Consider the following 19,968-nt stretch of genomic DNA (forward strand, 5'->3'; position numbering starts at 1 on the left):
TGAACTAAATTAATTTACATAAATGAATGAATCATAATATATTTCTATTGAAAATCTCGATAAATATTCCTGATGGAAGACTTTGTGATATATTCCTCATGTAAAAACATACAATAAATAAATACAACAGTTTAAAGACATGATGAAGTTAGTATGTCACCTGGTGGGGCAGAGGAAAACCTACAGATTTACAGCTCTAAAATCAGATGGTCGGTTCTCTCCCAGGTGGACATAAGCAGACAGCCCGATGAGACTTTACTATAAAACATATAAATACACACACAGTAACGTATTAAATAGTTATAATTATCGATGTTTTTTCTTTGTGTTAAAAGTTCCAAATACAACTTACGGTTTAATTCATTTAATTATTTACAAAAAAAAATGGCCCTGGTATGGCCAAGCACATTGAGGCGTGCGACTCGTAATCTGAGGGTCGCGGGTTCGCATCCCAGTCGCGCCAAACATGCTCGCCCTTTCAGCCGTGGGGGCGTTATAAGTGACGGTCAATCCCACTATTCGTTGGTAAAAGAGTAGCCCAAGAGTTGGTGGTGGGTGGTGATGACTAGCTGCCTTCCCTCTAGTCTTACACTGCTAAATTAGGGACAGCTAGCACAGATAGCCCTCGAGTAGCTTTGTGCGAAATTCAAAACAAACAAACTCGCTCGTGGAACTGTCCTCATCACTAGAACTTGTCATATCTGTGTCAAAAGTAACTGTTATAGGTTCGTTTAGAGTAGGTTCGAATTGATATGGCGCTACTCGGCACTGTTCAGAACACAAAGTCAAAACAGACTCAGCCTCTGTTTCTCCGTATGCACTGGCCATGTTTATTTTGTGCGAAATTAAAAACAAACAGATAAAAAAAAGTTAAGAAAATCTAGAAAAATAGAGCAATAGGAAAAAAAAATGTGTGTAAAGTGACGAAAGTCGACTTTTGGTCGAATGATAATTTAGAGTTCATCATCTGTTCGTTCCAGTAGTTTATAACAAAGCGTTAGAAAACATACGTGTTAAAAATAACTTCATTTTAGACGCAAACATTATAACAATGTTGACGTCATTTTAGAACAAGAGCATTGGTTTGTTTTGAATTTCGCGCAAAGCTACAAGAGGGCAATCTGCGCTAACCATCCGTAATTTATCAACGTAAGATTAGAGGGAAGACAGCTAGTTATCACCACCCACCGCCAGCTCTTGAGCTACTCTTTTACCAACGAATAGTGGGATTGATCATCGCCTTATAACACCCTCCACGGCTGAAAGGGCGAACATGTTTGATGTGACGAGAATTTGAACCCTAGACCCTCTGAGTACGAGTCGAGTGTCTTAACCACCTGGCCATGCTGGGCACAGAACAAGAGTAAATAAGAGAAACATCGTTTGTATAATTGTTAGCTAACTGAAGCGTTATTATTGCATTAAAGTAATAATATTGAAACCAAAATGTTTTATATAAGTTTTATAATATACTATGTTACATTTTAATTTCAGGTTAAATATATTCATACTGTGATGAAGGAGTAACACATATATTTCCTACTTTTCTGATAAAACATTAGTTGAAAAACACAGCATGAAAACCAAATCTAGTGATAAGGTCCGATAAAGGTGATGGCGGATAGCTGAAATTATCCTCTTGACTGAGAGAAATATAATAAAATTCATCAAAACTGGATGTCTCATTGAGAAACGAGTTTTCATCAATTCTTATCGCATTGAAGTTTCCACTAATGTTCTTTCATAAATAGTTACTCGGCCATTTAATAAAACTATTCGTTATCATTAATTTATTATGAAATTTATAATTAGTATTTTTATTTATATCATCTAACCTTCGCTCGTATCAGTATATCGCTTAAGTATTTACGGCCTGGCATGGCCAAGCGTGTAAGGGGTGCGACTCGTAATCCGAGGGTCGCGGGTTCGAGCCCGCGTCGCGCTAAACATGATCGCCCTCCCAGCCGTGGGGGTGTATAATGTGACGGTTAATCCCACTATTCGTTGGTAAAAGAGTAGCTCAAGAGTTGTCGGTGGGTGGTGATGGCTAGCTGCCTTCCCTCTAGTCTCACACTGCTAAATTAGGGACGGCTAGCACAGATAGCCCTCGAGTAGCTTTGTGCAAAATTCCAAACAAACAAAAAACAAACTTAAGTATTTACCTCACTTACAAAATTTGTTTTAAAGGTTTACCTATAACATTTGACGGTGTCATTGGTACCAGTGTCCAGATTCATGGTGTTTTTAGCTTTTTACGGGCTATTGGCCTTTTGACTTTTATTCCATTTTTGAACTGATTTATAGGCATGTTTACCTCTTAGCTCGTTTTCAATTTACTGTTTTTATGGTATTTTACTTCTCCCCCCCATCCTTTAACGGTGGCTTTGCGCCAATAAACTCCGACCAACGTACAAAATTTACCCTTGGTACCGTGAAACCCTTAATCCAGCCCTGCGTAATAATGATAAACTCATATAAGTAAAGTGACCGCAGTAAGTTTTACTCAAAACACAGATAATTTTGTGATGTTCTCAGATTTTACGGATAAAAAAACATAAGTATCATTGAAACAACTGAAGCTGGTTCGTTTTCACACTTTTGACGAGTGCGATTTTAATGTCGCTCTTTTAGTTTGTAAAACAGTAAATTAGAAAACGTGTGAGTGTGCGTCTTACTTAGCCATCGTGTCTGTTGTCTATTTCCGTGAATAGCATAGGCGCGAATATAAGTCACTTTAATTTAGAATTGTGCTTTTTAAAATGTTTAAGAAGTTATAAAAATAATTATGCCAATGTTATGTTGCGTCTACTGAGTAACCTAAAGAAAAAATGGAAGTTAGGATAATTTGAAATAATTGCTCCGAGAGAGGCCCGGCGTGGCTTGGTGGTTAAGGCACTCGACTTGTAACCTCAGGGTCGCAGGTTCGAATCCCTGTCACACCAAACATGCTCGCCATTTCAGCTATGGGAGCTGAGTAATGTTATGATCAATCCTACTATTCTTTGGTAAAAGAGTAGCCCAAGAGTTGGAGGTTGGTGATAATGACTAGCTGCCCTCCCTCTAGTCTTACAATGCAAAATTGGGGACGGCTAGCGCATCGTGCAGCTTTACGCAAAATTCAAACTAAACCAAACCTGTTCCGTGAGTTTTTGGAGACAGCCAATTTTCCAGCTTTACGGTTTTACCTCTGAACTGTAAAGAAACAAATATATCAACTGGACACAGAAAGACAGGCAAACACCTTAAAGTTTTGTTGACTAAACGAAGAAGAGAAAGAAAACATTCTTTTTTCTCAAGTCGCCAACACTTATTCATATAAGAGCAATAACAATAAATCTCTAGATGGTCGTTATGAGCTAGTCACCAGATGGCAGTCTTCCCGAAAATGTTTGCAAACTATTCAAGTGGAAATGTCAACAATCACCATACGAACATTGGGAGAAAACTAGTGTTGAGTTTATATCTCGTAGCAGAATGTGTTTAGGTATGTTACAAATACTTCTTCAGTCAAACCAGACGACACAATGTACTACATAATAGAACACTGTAGGATTTTTGAAATGGGGGTGGGGAAAGAAGAGAAATAAAGCGATGTTTGCTGAAGAAATCTTGGGTAGAGAACTATATATATAATAACGTATATATTAACAAATAAACCAAATAGATTATATATAATCACGTATATATTAACAAATAAACCAAATAGATTATATATAATCACGTATATATTAACAAATAAACCGATGGATTATATATAATCACGTATATATTAACAAATAAACCGATGGATTATATATAATCACGTATATATTAACAAATAAACCGATGGATTAGCTGACAATTCCACTTCAGAATAATATTTTAGTTTATTTTTCCTTCAGTAAAAGAATAAAAAATGGTCCTCTGTCGTCAAAACCCTTAGTTGTTTGCGAAAATATTAATTACTGTATTTAGCATTTTAACCTGAATGACACCTAACGTGGCAACAAGATTCAGCCAGTACTGTCAAAAATTCTGATTTCCCCAGAAGGCTAGTGGCAAGATTACACAATTAAAAGGGGTTGGTTCCCGGAAGTGCATACAACGCGGATACCACATTATGTTACTTTGTTCGAAAATAGAGAAATGAATGAAAACAACTATTAATTTTATACTACTGACCAGAAGGAGGATAACCACTCAGAAGCACATGCCAGCAGTGAAAATGTCAAGAGAAAAACAACAACAACTAACGAAACGTAAGGTGGCAGTGAGCTCTAATCAGTAAAACGGAAGGAACTAATACACCAAAACTTAAAATAACGATAAATAAATATTACAGTAAAAAATAATTACAATAAATAAATATTACAATGAAAAATAATTATAATTAATAAATACAAGAGAATAAACTAAATTCAATTTCCAAACGATATTTCAAAGAATTTATTTCATCATTAAAATATCATATGCTGAATACCGTAAATTAGTCATTTAAAGTTCGAGTATGTAGATTGCCAACCAGATTATAATAATATATATATAAATTACGGTGTGTAATAGGTGTAAATCAATATAAAATATCTGAAGACGAGATTGAAATTTTTAATACAAGGCAGGACGAGATCATGTTGCATGATAGGAGACACATTAAAAATATCTTATCTGTATCACAAATAATTCAACGTCGAATGCAGGTTATCATCTGGTTGTAGCTGACATTTAGGCTCTCAATAAATTTCCCACAGTAACGACTGATTTGTCAGGTGCTTTAATGGTTTGTTTGTTTTGAATTTTTCCGTAAAGCTACACGAGGACTATCTGTGCTAGCGGTCCCTAATTTAACAGTGTAAAACTAGAGGGAAAACAGCTAGTCACCATCACCCACCGCCAGCTCTTGGGCTACTCTTTTACCAACGAATAGTGAGTTTGACCGTCATATTATAACGCCCCCACGGTTGAAAGGGCGAGCATGTTTGGTGTGACAGAGAATTTAACCCGTTACCCTCAGATAACGAGTCGAGCGCCCTAACCACCTGGCCATGCTGGGCCACTCTGTAATGGTTAACAGTATACATGATAATTATTGATGGGCTAGCGATTTTTTATTCAGATTTTGACTACCAAATACCAAGGATAAGAAATTCAGTTACGTGTACGGAGTTATAATATGTGTGCAAACTTACACCGCTAGAAATCGGCTTTCTAGTGGGCAGAGTACAGATTAGCCCTTTGTATAGCTTTGTGCTTAAACAACAAACAAACGTCAATGGGTTTGGATCGTCCTTTATCCACCACAATAATCCATATTTGTATCAGAGTTCGACGAACAGTCTGTTTAAATAATGTAGTTGTACTGGTGAGAGACAATAATTAATAGTCTCTCTCCAATCGCACACTGAGCTTTACATCGTAAAATATTTCTAAGAGGACAATTTGGTTAACTTCTGTCTATACAGTAACATGGTGTTTTATAACGGTGGCGGTTTTGTCATTAAATTGTTGGTTGTTAAACGTATCATGAACATTTGGCAAAACATATTTTGTGTCTCTAGTCTGATACGTTTTTTGTACAGTAGTTTCAGAGTAATTTCAGAACTATTTTACATTGTTCACGGAGATAAACAGTTGGTAATATACTTATTTTGTTTATTTACTGTTTCTTTGTTTGGAATTAATCAGAAAGCTACACAATGAGCTATCTGTGGTCTGCCCACCACGGGTATCAAAACCCGGTTTCTAGCGGTATGAGTCCGCAGACATATCCCCGTGCCACTGAGGTGTGTTTAGTGTTGGTAATACATATATTTTTTTGTTTATTTACTATTAGTAATACATATATTTATTTCTTTTGTTTACTTTCTATTGGTAATATCTCTATTTCTCCCCCAATGGCATGTCTATGACCTTGTAGCGCTAGAAATCCGATTTTGATACTCCTGGTGGACAAAAGACAGATGGCCCCTTATATAACTTTGTTCTTAATTTGAAACAACCAAATAAAAAACATCCATTTTTTCCATTTATTTACTGCTGGTAATATATCTATTTTTTTTAATTTACTAACTCGTCACTATGGATTTTCTAAAATGTCTAAAGGTAACAAATGTACATATTTCAGATAACTTATTAACGGGCATTAATAAGGTAACTTACATTCTAGGAAGGCAATATTTCAAAAAATTGAATGATGTTACGAAATGTATTTTTCTCACACAGTGATCCTATATTTTTATAAACATTTCACGAATATGCAACATCGATTCTACTAACCTATTATTTGCGAATTATTAACTGATATTCTGTTTAATTAAATTACTAACAGATAAATATAAAGCTCCATCTATCATCTGATTTTCCTCTTCTTACTGAATTATACCTGTTTCGGGAAACCCCACCTCTCTAAACAAAGACAGATCCAAACAATTAAGATTATGTTCCATATAATTTTGGAGTGTATATTTTGTTTCAAATTTTGTTCGTAAGTTAATACTAATTATATTTACAAAGCCTAAATTTCATTTTTTTCGATGTGTCTTCGTTCAGAGAAACAGATAAAGGATGGATTTCCTGAAACCGGTGTAACTCGTGTGTTCGTGTATGTGTGTTTTCTTATAGCAAAACCACGTCAGGCTATCTGCCGCGTCAACCGAGGGAAATCGAACCCCTGATTTTAGTGTTTTAAATCCATAGATTTACCGCTATACCAGCGGGAGACTGACACAACTCACTAACAGTTGTTGGACCTAAAGATGTACAGGGCTTCCCATTTATTTGTGAATATTTTAACAATGTATCAGTTCAGATCTTTTTCATGTTTGGTTTATTCAATGCATTTAAATATTTATTTTCAAGAGAAATAATATAAAAGAAATTTTCTTGTGAAAATGTTTTTGAAAAGGATTAATTGTTTTTTAGAAAATCACTCGAATCACTAGAAAACAGTAAATTTCGTTCGTGTGTAATAAATACATTCCTCTCTGTTTTCTGTTCGAAATGAACGACAGGCTTTGAAAATAAGATAAAAACATTAGGATAATATTTCTACCATGCGAAGATCTGAATCTGGTTACATATTACTACTGAATCTTGTCTAGTGTCTGAAATACAGAAAATAATTTCTAAGAGTTAAAAACCTAGCACAAGCTGACCTTCCTTACAAAGAACATTCCTTGTGGGCCCCGAACCACACATACATTTCGTCTTTATATAGATAGATACATACATAAGTTCGCATATATTATTTGCTTCTCAAATTCGATATGTAAAATTTTATACATTTTAACACAAATCGATAAATGAACACTGTTTTAATCCTTATATCGCTCGTATTTTTTCTTTTAAATACTAAAAATCATTTAGTCTCTATTTCGTGATGGGCAGAGCGCAGAAAGCCCATTTTGTAGCTTTGAGCTTCTCAAAAAAAGAAGCCAAATTTATGGCAAATGTATAACCTCTTTCCTAAGTGTGAACTATTTGTTATAGAGATGTTAGCCAGTTAGCTGTACCATATCATCCACAACAGGATTAACTGTCACTGTTAACCCAGCTTGCCGGTTCTTCCACAGGTCCTATTCATACACACCAACTTACAAAAAAAAAAAAAAATGAATCTAGCTAAGTTTCGCTCTGCTAGAGGTTCCTCTTGGGTAAAAAAAATGTTTAGGAAGCTAACAAGTAAAATCGAAGACTATTAACGAACACATATACTCTACACATAAAACAAACAAATCTCAGACAAAAGAATTAACATATAGGTGAACTAGAATCTTGTAATCTAGTAATATCTAGAAAGAAATAGGCTTAGTTTGGCATTTGAGACCAGCCTAAGTTATGTATGATAAACAACGGATATGCATATTGTTAAACAAAACATTTATTGCATGATTTGTACTTTTAACTTAATGTTTTTAAAATTACATGTATAATCCAGTTATTATTAACTTCTGACAAAAGCAAGCTAACGTTATAAATCACGACTAAGAAATAACGAAACTCATTTTGTAGACTTTAATTCAACATATCAGCACCTAACTATCTTCGATATGTTCGGCAAATATCGTAGATTTTAATTTGTTTTGTTTGATTTCATGCAACCCTACTTGAGGGCTGACTGCGTTAGGCATCTCTAATTTACAAGCGTAGACTAGAGGGTTATAAGTTTGAGGGCAAAACCACATTGGTCTATCTGCCGTATCTACTGGGGGAATCGAACCCTGATTTTATTGTTATAGGTTCGTAGACTTGGTGCTGTGCCGCAGGGTTACGATATACTAGAGGGAAAGCAGCTTAGACAAAAACATTATTAGGATCAGCGGAATTCGAACCTGAAACTCACAGATTGGGAGTCGAGCGTACAAGCCACCTCTAGAATCATAACAAATTCAATGGTGAAATTGCTTCATAACTTTACCTTTGCATTACTCGTTAGACGATTTTCGAAATAAACCATAAGTTTCAGTTTAATTCTTACTAAATCAGAATACCTGAATACGGAAGTTCATGACTTTTTTTTGAGTGATTGACTGCTAAATTCTACCTTAATCGCGCGTTCAGTTCTCTCTTCTTCTTTTTTAATATTTTCCCACGTGAAGCTCAAGTTCCGGTTTGATATCGAAAAGCAGGGTGTATACCAAAGGTGAGGAAGTAAAAAAACGTTCTATTGAAGTATTAAAGTCACCGATCAAGTTTGAGACAAGAGACAATTTCATTTCTCCGATCCAAAGGACAGACAGTAAAAAAATCTTCGAGGGAAAGGAAGTGCTTTAAAAAAACTGTCGTTTACTTATTCTTTGTGAGGGGCAGGTAGTGTTGGCATCCCCGCTGCCGTGGGAATACTCGAGCTTGCCTTTAAAGATGGTGGCATTGTCACAAAGAAGAAACCGTTTTATTGGTTAAAAAAGTCTTGTTCGAGCTGATATGAACCAATCTACAACAAACTTGCAGAAGGGGATGAAAAAATGGGGTTGTCACAAAAAACACAATAGCTTTGGGAAGTTCTTTCTGTGGGTGTTTTGGCAACAAACTCGTGCGATGGCGCGCATAATCGGCAGAAGAGCGTTATGTGAAACGGTGGACTGTTTACCACGTGGTCTAAAAGAAATCGCTCGTGACGTAAAGGAATCGACCATCTAACAATGCTGGGCAACTTCTGTTTCCTTATAACAACGCCACCGTTTTACAGTGGTGTTCCCGCAAGCTTAATGCTATATACAAATCAGTTTTTTAAGACTATTTCCGAGTGTCTCCATGGCATGAGACAAGACCTGTTACACAAGTGTGACGTAAAACTGACGGGGTAAATCATGCTGTGAGAATCTAGTCCGAGGTAGTTCCCAGGCTAGCTAATGCTTTATTTCAGTGATACGAATTTAAGGATTGATGTTTTAAATAGAAATAACGAGTGGCAACATGCTCTGTAACGGTCTTGTGCTTCTAAAAAACAAACTAAGTCTGAACAACAGATACAATTTTGGAATCTCGCTAGTGGTTATTTCCAAGAGTTACGTGGCAAGTCTGCGGACTTACAACTCTAGAAATAGGGTATCAATAATGTGGTGGACAAAACACAAATAGCCCATTGTGTAGCTCTATGTTTAACTACAAACAAAAATTAACATTTTGCAGTATTTCATTTCAGGACACAGCCAAAACATAAATACACTGACATTTACAAAAAGTAAGAATGCATTTTGAGAACTTTTTCTCTCTCTCTTTTTACATGCTAAGGCCCGGCATGGCCAAGCGTGTTAAGGCTACGACTCGTATCTGAGGGTCGCGGGTTCGCATCCCCGTCGCGCCAAACATGCTCACCCTCCCAGCCGTGGGAGCGTTATAATGTAACGGTCAATCCCACTATTCGTTGGTAAAAGAATAGCCCAAGAGTTGGCGGTGGGTGGTGATGACTAGCTGCCTTCCTTCTACTCTTACACTGCTAAATTAGGGACGGCTAGCACAGACAGCCCTCGAGTAGCTTTGTGCGAAATTCAAAAACAAAACTTTTCACATGCCCGCCGCTAGCACAGCGGCAAGTTTACGGACTTACAACACTAAAATCAAGAGTTTGTTTTCCCTCAGTGGGCTCAGCAAATAACTCGATGTGGCTTTGCTATAAGAAAAACACACAAAAACACTCTCTTTGCACATGTTTTATTGCAGTGTAAATTTTAACTTTAATAACGCTAGTTGAAACTGTCATTATGGAAAATACGATTATGGGATGGGCTATTAATGAACTGAAGAACAAATTCAGCTTGTGATTTTTTGTGTTAAATTTCCTGCAAAGCTACTCGAGGGCTATCTTCGCAAGCTGCTCCTAATTTAAAAATGATAGACAAGAAGGAACGCAGTCAGCAACCTCATGGTTGAAGGGTCAAATACGTTTAGGTGACGGTTGCGTGCTCTAACCATTGGGTCATGGCTCAATTTATGATTTCTGTGAAATAGCTTTAAAATGTTTCTGTGATTAAATTAAGAGAAAGATATGTAAGCAATGTATTTCACTAACAAATTCCATATTTATTTCATTATCTTTGTACTAATTGTAAGATTTTGTTTTGTTATTGTTCTTAAAAAAGAATATAAAAATAATTACTACGATTGAATATTAGAACATATGTCAACTTATTTGTTTTTAGGATGACTTGGCACATATCTGACTACTGGCGACATTTAGGAATACAAATCACTTGATATTTTATGTTACTTGGCATTTGTAAAACATGGAATCATATCAACATAAATTACCATGATCAGCCAAAATAAACTAAAATTCCCCAAAACCAACCAAAACACCCATGCAAATCTATTATATTTTAGCGAAGGAAGTGAATGTTAGGCCTATGTTTTACAAGAGTACGGTTACATTATCTGTTTTTGCGTAATGCTTATCGGTCTTTGTTTTGAACTTAATTACACATGTATAAACAAAACTGACTTCTCAAAGTCACATTTGTGGTGATTTTAAGTTACTTTGTCTGATTTTCCATGATTCTTTATCATTTCTCGTTTCCAATATTCAAAAATAAATTACTAAAGCATTGCAAACGAAATTTCAATTTACCCAACATTTCAGTAAAACTAGGCTTAGCGTGGCCCACAGGTTAGCATGTCAGATAGTAAATCTAAGTTTCTGTGGTTTACACTCCGTTATTGTCCCCCCTTAAAAAATTATCGCGATACGCTCTTTGAGGCTATGATTATGTTGTAACAGTCAAATCCTGGTATTTGGTCTGACCAAAGTAGCCCAAGAGTTGGCGATAAGTGGTATTGACTGGATGCCTTTCCACTAGCCCATTAGTTCAAAATTAAGCCCTAGGATAACTTTATGTAAAATTCAAACAAACAAAACAAATTCTCTCAATTACATATATAAGCATAATAAGTTATATATTAACTGAAGAGGCCACAAAGGCGAAACGTTGGTTTAAATAAAAGCATATTATTTTATATTTGTCTGATTGTGTATATTAACCCTAGTTGCTCTGCACCATAAAATACCAAACCAACCCTGATGAAGCCAAAAAGGTGAAATGTTGAATTTAATAAAAATATATTTTTTTTATATTTATGTGTAGTGTAAAGGTCATTTTTCTTAACTTTTATCAAAATGTGTAAATCTATCCACTATGTACCATAAATTTTGAAAGACATTTGAATTTCACATTATTTTGAAATAGACTTCAACCTTAGGATATGATGATTAACAACCCTCTGTGGGAAGTATTGACTTTCTGTTTTCCAAACACTTATCGGTTCTGTCTTTATATAGCAATTAACATTTATTTAAAAGCCTAGTTCGCTGGTTATTTGTTTTCACGAAAGAAGATAAATAAACTCTCAATACAAGATAATCTTTGCTAATTCTTTGCATCTGGAGTGAAAGGATAAATTATTAGTTTTGTTCAATTAGTTTATGCAGTAAGGAAAATGTTTGTTTGTTGTTAAGCGTAAAGCTATACAGTGGGCTATTTTTGTTATACCCCCTCTGGTATTAAAACTGTAGATCCTTCGGGGAGGTAAAAAAAACCCAAAAAAGTAAAATAAAACTAAACCAGTGACTAGAATTGAACTGTGAAAAGACAGTCACAGCCTTGAAAACAAAACACTTTCGCGATTTGTTCTCGATAGTTTATACGCATTGTTTCTACCGCCATATCCTATAATTTTTAGCCTCACTTGAAATGTTTAAATATAAAACAAGTTTTTAGTGAATAACACGAGAAACTGCTGTATTCAAGTGCACGAACTGATAGGTTCCCATGAACACCTTGAATTAAGCGGTTCGTTTCTAGTATGAAATTCTAGTTTTCATTTCATTATGGCAACGGTTTTAATAGAAGATCTTAGCAACCTTCCTTGATTCAGAAGCCAAGCCTACAGTGCATAACATGATGATTACAGGTGTGGCCGAGAATTGGCTTACAGAGACTTAGTTGTTGCGTTCCTTGGTGTGCATGCTTTATTGTTTGTTTGTTTTGGAATTTCGCACAAAGCTACTCGAGGGCTATCTGTGCTAGCCGTCCCTAATTTAGCAGTGGAAGACTAGAGAGAAGGCAGCTAGTCATCACCACCCACCGCCAACTCTTGGGCTACTCTTTTACCAACGAATAGTGGGATTGACCTGCACATTATACACCCCCACGGCTGGGAAGGCGAGCATGTTTAGCGCGAGGCGGGCGCGAACCCGCGACCCTCGGATTACGAGTCACACGCCTTACGCGCTTGGCCATGCCAGGCCTTTGCATGCTTTATACATCGTCCTTTATTCACATACGTAAACCATATGTCACCTTAGTATCTTAGTAAAAGAGAAAGTCAGGCAGTAATACGTAAAAAAATCAAAGAAAAAAGTTGTAAGTAAAAAATAAAATAAGTTCAAATAAACGATCATCGGTGATTTTAAATATTTCAATTGTTTATTGAGACGTATAATTCAATATAAATTTAAATTTTACTGTTCTGATTGAATACCTAATATAAAATGAAACAGAAAATTCATGAAGTATGGTAGATATTCCAATATTATTTGTTTAACGATAAGATAATAGCGAGTTTTCTTTCTTTCGCTTTTCTTACCGTGTCTAATTTAGCCAAAAGATATACATATCTAAAACAAATAAACAAAGATAGTTACAAAGGTTTCACGGATAAATTTTCTAGTTGATTCAAAGCTCTTGTTTCAAATTTTTTGAGTGTATAAACATACATATCAAAATTACTGTATTAACAGAACAATGTTATATTATCATATCGTAACGATATTATTATATAAACTGAATAACGTCACAACACGTCTTATACTGTTCGTTTGTTTTTGAATTTTGCGCAAAGCTATACGAGAGCTATCTGCGTTAGCCATTTAGTAGTGTAAGACTAGAGGGAAGACAGCTAGTCATCACCACCCACCGCCAACTCTTGTGCTACTCTTTCATCAACGAATAGCGGGGTTGACCGTAACACATTATAACGCCCCAACGGTTGAAGGGAAGAGCATTTTTGGTGCGACTGGGATTCGAACCTGCGACCCTCAGATTACGAGTCGAACGCCTTAACCCACCTTGCCATGTTGGGCTACTCTGTTTTCTACTGTCAGAAATAACTAAATTTAATTTTATGCAATAAATGGTGTTATGTTCCTTATCTTACTGGAAGTCATTACAACAAAATGTCTAATAAAATAATAACCTTCTTCTTCTCTCTCAAATTTAATTTTAATCCCTACTTGAAAGTTTTATGCGTATTTATTGATTATATGGATATTTATTTGTGACACGATTGTTGTTGTTCTTTTGAATTAAGCTCAAAGCTACTCAATGGGCTATCTGTTCTCAGCCAATCACGGGTATCGAAACTCGGTTTTCAGTGTTGTAAGTCCGCAGACATACCGCTGAGCCACTGGGGGGCTTGTGACACGAACATCAACTTATGCGACATATGAAGACATGAATTAAAAAGGTACACTAGAGACCTCGAGGATTTAATATTCCTTGTAACTTGTGTACGTTTTTTTTTCTTTAATTTAATTAGGGCTACATTTTGTCGTACTTAATACTGCAAAACATGCTCGTCCTTTCAGCTGTGGGGGCGTTATAATGTGACGGTCAATCCCACTATTCGTTGGTAATAGAGTAGCCCAAGAGTTTGCGGTGGGTAGTGATGACTAGCTGCCTTCCCTCCAGTCTTACACTGCTAAATTAGGAACGGCTAACACAGATAGCCCTCGAGTAGCTTTGTGTGAAATTCAAAACCAAAACCAAACCAAATTTAATACTGTCAATAAATAAATTATGATGTTACTTTACAACCTGTTTTTAGATCTTATTTAAAACTTTAATCTGTTAATGTGTTTTTGTACAAAGTTTTTATTGAAAAATGTTTATATCGGCTCTTTTTCTTTCTACATCCGTTAAAATGAAGTGAGCGCGCATTTTGAGAACAGACAAAACTGAGAATTATTCTTCATATGTCGCATAAGTTGATGTTCGTGTCACAAGCCCCCCAGTGGCTCAGCGGTATGTCTGCGGACATTTTGAGAACAGACAAAACTGAGAATTATTCTAACAGATTGTAAAGTTGTAGTGAGATAAATAATTTTCACGGTCAATGAGATAAACATTAATGATCAAAGTGATTATTAATTAGTAAATAAAAATATTTTAATTAATTAATGGTTAGGCCTAAGTTCTCTTATTGGCTACTAGTTAAGACTGCCGTGTTATTTTAATTTATAATATTAAGGATTTTGTAAAGTACAGAAACAAGAATGAATAAATCTTGTGTGATATGAAAGACAGGAAATATATTTTTCGTAGTTTTCTGTCACGAAACTGTCGTAACTCTCAGATTACGGACTTATTTTTATCGTTCACTGTCGGTGATGCCTATATATTAAAATCTATATACACGAGATTGCGCGAGATTCTGTTTCCGCGAGGTGTGTTTTCCTCTCACGCAATTAGTAATTAATGGAATGTTCATAGTTTCTGATAAGTATATCTTAACACGTATGTTTTGCTACATCGATCATATAGCTATACCTGTATCAGTTATTACTACGGTTAGGTCCTTTAATATATTCTTTATTTTGAGCCCAGTGGTACTTTATGTTTCTGCTACTTGTTATTTTCATTATTTGTTGTATTTCGAAGTATAAAGTTGAAGGAACTCGTCAAACCTTTATAAAGTACTTAAGTGATTAACTTAAGTTACGAGTTTCGAGGAAGATTGATGTATATATTTAATAAAAAAAAAAGGTACGTATGCTGGTGAGTTGGTGGCTGCTCAGCATTTAAAAAAGCTCAATGGTCAAAATTTTTGGTTTTCGCAATTACGTACAAATTGAATGAATAAACAAATTCGTAGGCCCATAGTAGATGAGTGTGGTCTCAAATGAAAAGTTTAAAGGGTACATCTTGGCGAGGATTAAGAGAACTAACCACCAGTGACGGTTTGCTCTGTTTTAAATACAAACAACAGAAATAGTTAAACAGACGTACTGTACCTCGGTGTCAAGATAATTTTATTTTCAACATATTTTAATGAGTCGGGGATATAAAATCCGTTGTCACAGCACTATAGAAAAAGATTCTTGGACGTCCTTTGTCTCAGAACAGCTGGATTCACAAATCTAATCCTGATGCGTAAATATGTGGGTTCTGCATCCTTTCAGGTCGCATCCTGTGATGTTTTTGTTATGAAATTTCACAAAATTTAACAGAAAAAATCAATTTAACATTTTAAGTATTATAAAAACAAACAAACAAAAACCTTGCATCTTCGGGTTCTCTAACTAATAGACCGTCACCGATTGATTCAGTATATTTGTGGGAATTATCTTCTACGTCAAGGTTGCACTTTCATGTTGAAATTAATGGGAGGAGTTACATAATTTATCGTCACCCTCCTGCATTTTAACCCTAGGGCTGCGATGCCTAATTAAAAACAAAATAGACTCTTGCAACGTGCAAAACACTCAAGGTGGTGAAGTAATGACGCTTTTTTCTTTAGCGAAATAAAAACATCTGATGTCAAAAATGCTTTGAATTACTCCTGTTAGTTTTAAAAATTGCATTTCTGTTTTTATTTTGTAATTTCTAATTTTTACTGTACTAACAACTTCCATTATTAGAAGAGTTATAAATTTTTTTTCATGATTCTTTGTAAGACGTCCTAATAAACAAACACAGTTCTGTAAAATGTTTACAATTAGGGACGTATAGCGCAGATGACCATCGTTTATCTTTCCGCGAAATCCAAAACAAACCAAATCCAGTCACTACGGACTTATATTGGTAAAAACGTAAACACTGTACTTATGTTTGTAATTGGTGAAACTTTATTTCTACAGTTACATTTAGTTTTCACCTCCCATTAATTATATGACTTTTTTTTTATATATACGTGTTTGTTTGTGTCTTTCTTATAGCAAAGCTTCATCGCTGATTTCTCCAAGCCCGTTCCCTTGGCTGTGGTTTCGCTAGATAGTAGATAGGAACAGTGGGAATCTCGATAATCCACCAAGAGAAATCGAACCCCTAAATTTAACATTGTAAATCTGTAGACTTACCGCTGTACTAGCCGGAGGCAAATTATTGTACATAGAAATGTATTTGTTTATCCTCTGTAAATACATAGTAATGGAGTAGTGAATACACAGCCACAGATAATATGGAACAATGACCTTTCTCCGTAAAAATCAAGAAATAAACCTTGGTTTGGTTTGTTTGGGAATTTCGCACAAAGCTACTCGAGGGCTATCTGTGCTAGCCGTCCCTAATTTAGCAGTGTAAGACTAGAGGGAAGGCAGCTAGTCATCACCTCCCACCGCCAACTCTTGGGCTACTCTTTACCAACGAATAGTGGGATTGACCGTCACATTATACACCCCCACGGCTGGGAGGGCGAGCATGTTTAGCGCGACGCGGGCGCGAACCCGCGACCCTCGGATCACGAGTCGCACGCCTTACGCGCTAGGCCATGCCGGGCCAATAAACCTTGAAATAAGTTGTTAAATTTTACGAGCATTCGTTTAATTGTACCTGTAGTGATAGAAAATAATACTGATGTTGTTTTAAACTAAGTGCGCACTGTTTGTTAGTAACTTCATACAAAACCTTTATTCAATGTTTTGTGAAGAAAATTTAAAAACAAGCGACTGCGAAAGTCATCGTTAAATTAGTAATACAGTTTCACGAAAAAATATTTTTTTAATGATACGACTCGCTTAACTGAATATAAACATTATATTCTAGTGTGTTCTGTTCCGTTGTAAATTACGAAATGCCATAAAAATTTAAAGAATGAAATTGGCCCTTTGAAAATTCCAGTATATGGCGAGAATAGTTTTTAACATTGGAGATAAAAATGCACGACGTTCATCTTTCTCAAATACGTGTTGAAAGATGGATCTCCTGGTTCACTTTCCTTTTTAAATTCTTTAGCTAATCACACAAGATATCCATAAAGTCCGCTTTTACTCTCTTCTGAAGCTAACAGGCCGTTAATCCACGAGTTGATCACTAGAGGGTATTTTGTCTTCAACTCAAGTATGAATATTGCCTGTTTTTTTTCTTTCTTTCTTTAAAGTGACATCACTCAGGCGTCCCACTCCACAGAGCTGTAGCAAAAGGAAAGTTATTACACTATAAGTGAAATGTAGGCGTAGGAACATAAGAGGTGGAAAATGAAAATTTAAAAAATATTAAAAAATGTCTAACCTTTAAACTCAATGAATACAATTAGCTCATATTTGGTAGATAATTATGCAAAAACATTTTTCTCTTTACTATACTATAATTTCTTAAATTAAAAAAATACGGAGTTAATTTGCACGAGCAGTTTACTGCTGTGCTTTCTCCAACACTTATTGGTGAAACAAACATATGCTTGGGTGACCTTGTGTCGCTATTTTCTCTGCTTCTGTAACGCGAAACTGTGGGATAGTTAGAGTGGCATGCAGCCATCAGCAATAAGATTGAAATGTGACGTTTGTGAGCATAGATTTTTCGTAATTTTTTTTTTACTGAGAATGACATCTGGGGAACAGAAGTCAAAAATAAATAATAATGGTATTATTTTGATAAACAACGATAAAAATGTAAAGTTGAGAGACATTTTTTAGTAAACCGAGATAAATTTTATGTTCGAGTAAATTTTAAACATTAGGCGCGATAAATAATTACGAGTAGTAAACTCAGTGTCCAATAATACATCTGACACCCTTTAACTGAAATATTCGAGCTATCGATATGTTCAGATAGCAATTAATTAACGTTTTTCTTAGCCTTACGTTCCCCAGTGGAACGTCTGCATATTCACTTCGCGAGAAAGCGGGTTTCGATACCTGTGATGGGCAGAGCACAGAAAGCCCATTGTGTAGTTTGTGCTTAATTCGAAACAAACCTTAGCCTTACGGAGAAGATAAGTATTTTAACGAACAGAGAACTTTACTAGCGATTTTATTGAACATAAAAGCAAACCAAATTTCCTAAAGATACAAGATCAATGTATGGGTAAGTTATGCAGGTCTAGGGAACAAACGTGACTGGTTTTTCTCTGTTTTCTTAAGTACTGACCTATTCCTTTTTTCTTAAGTTAGTTTTATTCATGTTTATTTATAAATAATTTCCGTTCCTAATCTTGACTTGATATACAGCACTTATCGCCAACTATTGGGCTACACTTTCTGATGAACGGTGAGATTTGACCGTTACTCTTATGACGTACATACGGACCAAAAGTCTGGAGTGGAACTTAATGTTATACTTTTGTTTCTTCCAATCTTTCCCTGGGAACGAAAAGTCGGTAAGTGTTTCTATGAACTTTATGTGCTTATATACATATATTCAATTTGGATCTGTAGTTTAACTATTTAATTGCACAATTTAGAGGGGTTAATTATAATTTCATTTTAAACTAGATCCAGTTCTAGTTGAACATGTAATAACCACTTTGAAATAGCTTCATTAGTTTATGAGTTACTTTTGTTCCGACCTTTATTTACATTTAGACAAGAAGTAATTAATGAACAGTAACTGTCATAGTACATAAGTTGTTTAATAAGTATAATAGATGGCACTACAACTCTTTGTTGGTGTTTGTTGTTGTTTTTTTTAGAGCAAAGCCACGTTGAGCTATCTGCTGTGTCCACCACAAGGAAGCGAACCCAAATGTTGGTGTTGTAAGTCTGTGAACATTCTGCTGTATCACTAGGAGGCTGGTAGCACGAGTAATCTTTTATATTAAGTCAATGAGATTTATTAATGAATGTCAAATATCATGGTACATATGATGCTTAATAACAGCAATAGATGAAAGCACTAGTCATTTAATAATAAATCTTACGAAACTCGTTATTCACGGTATTTTATGAATTTTCAGTTATCTCAAATAAGCTCCTCTGTGTATTTTTATCTTAAAAAATAATAATTTAGAGTTTTGATAATAATCTTATGAAATTATGATTTGTAGTGTCAAGGGGGTTAATGAAGATCTCGTGTAATTTTTACACAATGTGAAACATGATCACAGTTGTCGAACAATTCTGGCTCTATATGGCGAATGACAAGCGAGTTTTCAGTTTAAAGAATTTTTTTGGAGAGTTCGAAGTGATCTTTAACATATCCATTACATTAAACCTTGTTTTAATAAAATCAACGTTACATTTAAAATTTGTTTCATTTATTTTTGTGAAGTTTCAACTTACGATCTTAGAATCAGGTGTTAGAATCTCGTCGTCGAACATGTTCATCTTTTTAGCCATGGAGGCATCATAATGTGACGGTCAGTCCCATTATTGCTAAAGAGTAGCCCGAGAACTGTAGACGGATGTTTTTGACTAGCTGCCTTTCCTTAAGACTATCACTTCAAACAAACTTGTAAAGTTACACCAGGATTATCTGTGCTAGCCATTCATAGTTTTGAATTAATAGGCTAAAGGTAAAACTCACCCATACTGTAATCAATTTCTTATATTTAACCATCACTTAT

At 35.3% G+C, this 19,968-nt stretch overlaps 1 long non-coding RNA gene across 1 annotated transcript; it reads left to right on the forward strand.

Annotated features, from left to right (window-relative positions):
• Positions 1-17,937: 17,937 nt before the first annotated feature.
• On the forward strand, positions 17,938-19,621 carry LOC143227122 (uncharacterized). The gene is made up of 3 exons (XR_013014892.1): positions 17,938-18,491; positions 18,635-18,783; positions 19,096-19,621. It is a non-coding gene; the product is annotated as an uncharacterized LOC143227122 (long non-coding RNA).
• The last annotated feature ends 347 nt before the right edge of the window (positions 19,622-19,968 follow it).

Source organism: Tachypleus tridentatus, chromosome 9, assembly GCF_004210375.1.
Source record: "Tachypleus tridentatus isolate NWPU-2018 chromosome 9, ASM421037v1, whole genome shotgun sequence".
NCBI lineage: Eukaryota > Metazoa > Arthropoda > Merostomata > Xiphosura > Limulidae > Tachypleus > Tachypleus tridentatus.